At 38.7% G+C, this 5521-nt stretch overlaps 1 non-coding gene across 1 annotated transcript; it reads right to left on the bottom strand.

Annotated features, from left to right (window-relative positions):
• Positions 1-1645: 1645 nt before the first annotated feature.
• Positions 1646-1717, bottom strand: TRNAH-GUG (transfer RNA histidin (anticodon GUG)). The gene has a single exon. It is a non-coding gene; the product is annotated as a tRNA-His (tRNA).
• Positions 1718-5521: the final 3804 nt, after the last annotated feature.

A 5521-nucleotide genomic window follows, 5' to 3' on the forward strand; every position in this document is an offset into this window, starting at 1 on the left:
AAGGAAGTAGCAGGGAGCTTTGAAGTTTAACACGGGTGAACCTGAAGAGTTTTGGCATCCTTTGGATAATGCAAGAGCAGAGTAGTTTCTGGCATGGCAATTTTTGGACTTCAGTTCTAGGACTTCAGTCACTAGGATGCTTTAAAAATGCCTGTGAGATGTTGTTTTGATATTCAGTGATGGAATCTTTGGCGTTTATAAAATCTAACAGAGCAAATGACATTTATGAGAGATTTCAGCAGGGACAGAGTATGAAAGATCAGCTTCCTCTCTTTTAGGCTAAAGAATGTTTTTTTAATTGCTTTCTTTAGAGAAATCAGTCATGTCTAGCTTACCAATTAGATCAAGAAGGCAAGAGCTAATTACTTTGATATTCTCCTAAAAGACTGAGTCAGAGGAGGCCTTTCCAATCAAGGGGAAAATAGTCAGATATTTTTAAGCAATACAAGAGAAAAAGTCTCGAGTCTGAAGGAAGTGAAAGGATGTCAAGAGTCAGCCAGCCCACCATGCTGACACTGGGATGCCCAAGTCTGCAGGCTCCAGGGAGATCTCAACTATCTTTCCAAGACTGCAGGGCTGCAAGGCTTATGTTCTCCTGGCAGTGATGCAAAGAGAGTTTTGTATCATTTTCTTACCAGGTAAGGGGGTAAATACAGTTTCTGCCTCACTCCAGAGAGAAAAGCAACTCTGTGAAAAGCAGGGCCCATGATATGAAGACTGAATCTGCCAGAGCCTGGCCAAGACATTATCCATTACATACAGGACTGATATCACAGCAAACGCGAATGCAACCATGAAAGAAAAATAATGCCTGCTCTTGAACTGACTCCTTATGTATTTAAAAGACCAATTACTGGAAACTCCATACAGTAGCATCCAAATAATCAGAAAAACTCCATGATAAGGAGCTTTTATCAATCTAGTTGTTACCCACTGAGTAATTTTATTGTTAATTTATCATCCATTACACAAACTACCATTAATTACTGTAGTGTAATTTATAAAATTGAAATGGTCATTTTAGATGTCTTCATTCTGAGAATCTGAGCTTTTATTACTCCATGATGCAGGACAGCTAAATTACATACAGTTCCTATCACAGAAACAAATGGTTTCCTGGAAGCACTAACAAGTAACTGTTCCTCTTGTCTGTCACCAGCAAAATCTTCCTGCTAACAACAGTTTATGCCTGGTTAAGCAGGCTTTCCACATCTAGCATTATCACATTTCCAAGCAATACAGGCTGATAGCTTTATTAGTGTACACATATATACACATTTATATGTATATGTACACGCATTTTAATATATATGCATGCACACACTTATATATGTATGTATGTACATATACTGACAAAGATCAAAACTTTCACTGCTCAGTGCAGATCTGAAGTAGCTGGAATTAATAAAAATTATATGCTCACTATGTCAGTGTTTATCACAATATCCATAAACATTTAAATAAAAAAATCACACTTGCAACAAGATTGCTGAACTAATACTAGTGACACATACTAGCTTAGCAAAATCTTCTTGTGAAAGCTGCAGAGCCTATAATTATTTGTCATGTTACTATGAAGCAACACTAATAGTTATTTTTGATACGTGATCTGTAATTACATTTCTTCAAAACATGCATCTTTTCCTGCCGTGACTCGGATTCGAACCGAGGTTGCTGCGGCCACAACGCAGAGTACTAACCACTATACGATCACGGCAAGCTAACTGAAATCTGTGAAAAGTGACAGTTTTTTTCCCCAGCTGTTGTCCAAAATCTTATACAAGTGGTGCCACCTACAGTTTGCACTGTTTCAGCAGCAGCTGATTCCAAACATTTTTACAAGCAGTTACACATTACAGTTTCCTCAAAATTGCTTCCAGACTTAGTTTTCCTTTCTATTAATGACCCATGTTTATCCTGATTCTCTTAAAACAGTCTCGAGAGAGTTATAACAACACTTCTCCTGTCCCTCAAATCTTATCAGAGAGAGCATTTTTCTTTTCCTATTTCACTACTGGTGGGGAACGGGAGGTCATAATCAGAAAAAAGTCTAGCAATGTACCAAATGGTAAGATTTAGGCAAAAGAACAGAACCTACTTAATCGTAAACTGCATTCACTCAATCAGACCAAATATAATACATTTCAAAAGCAATTCTTTGTATTAATGGACATCTTCCTCCTCACCGCTATAATAAGCCCAGAACATATAAACCACCTCTGTGTGAATTTGCATTATCTTCTGTGGAAGGAGGTGGCCATATACTACAGATGAGGTCCAGGGAAGGAGTACATACCATCTATCAATTAAGACAATCAGTTAGCATCACACTGAGGCAACTGCAGAGAACCTCCTGCCTGTTGTCAGCTGTATTTATGTACCCGTTTACTGTCTTTATCTACTTAACTGTCAGTTGCAGAACTATTAGCTCAAGTACATAAAGAGTATTCAAGAAGGCACAACAGCAAGACAAAATTCTCAGTCTTCTGTGAAATAAGAGCTCCAAAAGAAATCAAACAGTACAATGTAGAGAAAGATAATCTTTATTTATATAAATGGGAAAAGAGAACAATAAGGCAAGGTCTAGAGCATGCAAGCCCTAGGGCACACAAGCTCTGCCCTGAAAACACAGCTTGTTTTTTTTTCTCACACTCACCCTCCACACAGTTATTTAATTAAAAAACCTGTGAACCTGCCTTGCAAATCTGACCTGACCAACAGCCTGCTGCAGCACAGTGCACCACTAATACTCCAAAGAAGGGGAAAGACATACAAAGAGACTTTCTAAGCTGCCTTAAACCAAATCATTCAAATGTCTTCAGTCAGCATGCTGCTGTGCAGATTTATGGTGAGTGGAGGTCTGCATGGTGGGGATCAATCCATAAGGAGAGTCCATGAAAGACACATTCAACTGAGACTTTTAAAGGCAAGCGCACAAAACAAGTCAAAGGCAGAGGCTCCTTGCACTGAGCTCTAGAAGGAGAAGACAGGATCAGGTCTGGAGCCTGGTATGCAGTTGAGGTCAAACTAGTCCCTCTGTGCTTAGTTTAGTTGCTGCCTTACAACGCTATTATGGTTAGAATAATTAGGCACTACTACATAAATAGTCAAAAGGAATAAGGAGGTGCTAGGACTCTTCCGCCCCTGCTCCATCCTTGCTTGTCAGTTCTCATGCCACGGTTGTTGTGAAAGCAGATTTCAGAGCATTGAGCTACTGAATCTCCTAGCAAGGAAGAAGTAATGGAAAAAGCAATGCCCTGGCAGCATAGTTTTATTCATTATACTGTGAAAAGTGCCCTTAAAGCCATCACACATGTTGTCAGCCATAAAAGGTCACAGCCTGCGAAGCCCTTTCCACCTTCCAACTTTAAAGAAGTATCTGAGGAGTTTCACAATGATTGCCTGTTCTGGACAGATGCTTCAATGCACTATGTCCTGTGATACTCACTGGTACTCCAAAGACCTTGATTATATATGGTGGAAATAAACCAGGTAAGTATTTATCAGCCACTGTCAGGACAGGGTATCAAGTGCTTTCTATTAATGAAAAATCTCTTTCTATTGAAAAATATATATATATCTCCTGGAAAAGCCTGAAGACTGCTGTTTAGAAAGAAGAGTGGTAAGCACAGGCTGAACTCAGCTGGAAGGGTCTTACAGAGATACGCCAGCACCATCACCCAGCTACCTGTAGGTGCACACGCACACTTTTGGAAGATCACACTGCTCGGTATTGCACACATGCCACATGGACAGGCAGAACAGTCCTGGAAGAAAACCAATTCTGTAGTAACTTCTGTGAATTTTCTTGTTTTTGTTAGTCCTGCATAACTAGATCTTTAAGCATATTTACTTCGTTCCTATGCTCAGGAGCTTAAGTGACCTTAATTTTTCTGTTTCAACTCTTCTTATGATTGAATACTTCATCTGAAATGACAGCAGCAACTTCAATTTTATGTTTGAGTTCCTCAGAACATCCAGATTTACTGCCCAAAGCTGGAGAAAGCCCAGTAAACATTACAGTCACTGTGTTCTGGGCAGCATCCCTTTTCAAAAAAAGGAAATTAAATTAAAATTACTGAAGGACTTCTTGAGGTGCTTTATAGCATGGTACCCAAGACGTGAAGGAGTTTTTAAATGTTGTCTTACAAACAATCAATACGTTTTTTGCAGCTATGAGGAAACAGACAATCCTTTCAACCTCTGGGACCTTTGTCTTTTGGTGGTGCAGTGTCATCTCCCACAGAAATTATATGGGTGCCTTATCTTTTATAGCACTGACATAGCCTTGTTAGTTTCCCATGAAAATTTATCATGTGATTGTTTTAAATCCAGACCTCAGAGAGACAAAAAAAACACTTCCAGTTGCGTGTTGTAGAGAGCCTGGAACATCTTGTAATGCACTGTTTTGCTAACAATGCATTACAATTACATTGTTTTTATTTCATATCCATATATATGTGAGCATAAAATACAAGTTACATAAACAAACATTGCAAATTTAATCAATATAGATCAGCCCACATACCTTTGAGATGATACAACAAGGAATAAAAACAGAGTAGCAGATGATCCTTTTATTAATTGTACTACATTTGTATCACTTTCCACCCAGCTTCGGTGCAAGTTATCATTATCTGCATTATTAATTCTTTCTTCATTTCTATTCATCTTTTTTTACTGTTTTTTTTTCCTCCTGCAGGATGTTAGCAGATGTGTTGTACAGTACTTGCACAGTCATTTCTTCCCAAAGAGTCTGCCCTTAAGCCCAACCTTGCAATCTTTACTCACCTTGGAAAACAGCTATCAGATTTTTACCCACATAATAGAAAAAAAGATTATAAATCTTTGCAGCTTCCTCATTTTTTTGATAAAACTTTTTGTTTTTTGTTTTTACTGAAAATGATAATTTATCAAAACAAAGATTTCTGAGTTAACAGAAGATTTCTCTTATCTAGGATTGAAGCTTTTCTTTTGCTCAAAAAGCAAAAAAAAAAAAAAAAAAAAAAAAAAAAAAAAAAAAAAAAAGAAAAGAAAAGAAAAGAAAAAAAATAGAATATGCCCCTGACAGAGAGCAGTTTGATGGGCAGGTCTTGAAGAAGGAGAACTAGAAGTAAGTACAAGTGGCATCTCTGCCTCTCTCTCACTTCCCAAGAGGATCCTGTGCTTATCAGATTATTAGTTGATTTAAGGTGAATCTCTCCCAGGGTCTCTAGTCTGAACTCTTACCCTTGCTGTGATCATAAGCAAGTATTTAGGCAGACTAGCCTTCAACCTGCTCATCTGTGCTTTAGCTGAGTGTCTAAAGCATCAGGCCATGCAGTTTATTCTTTTTGATCCGGTAACGAATTAGCGGTGCAACTTGACAGCAACGTTGGAGACAGGCATGCCCTCTCCACACCCCTGCCCTGGAAGGCATGGATGGCATCGACATGGGAAACAGGAGGCCCTGAACAGGTCAAGTGCTTAGTATGTGCCTAGTTCTAGCACATACCAGGATTCCTCCCTCTGTTTCACAACT

This window comes from Rhea pennata, chromosome Z (genome assembly GCF_028389875.1).
Source record: "Rhea pennata isolate bPtePen1 chromosome Z, bPtePen1.pri, whole genome shotgun sequence".
Taxonomy (NCBI): domain Eukaryota; kingdom Metazoa; phylum Chordata; class Aves; order Rheiformes; family Rheidae; genus Rhea; species Rhea pennata.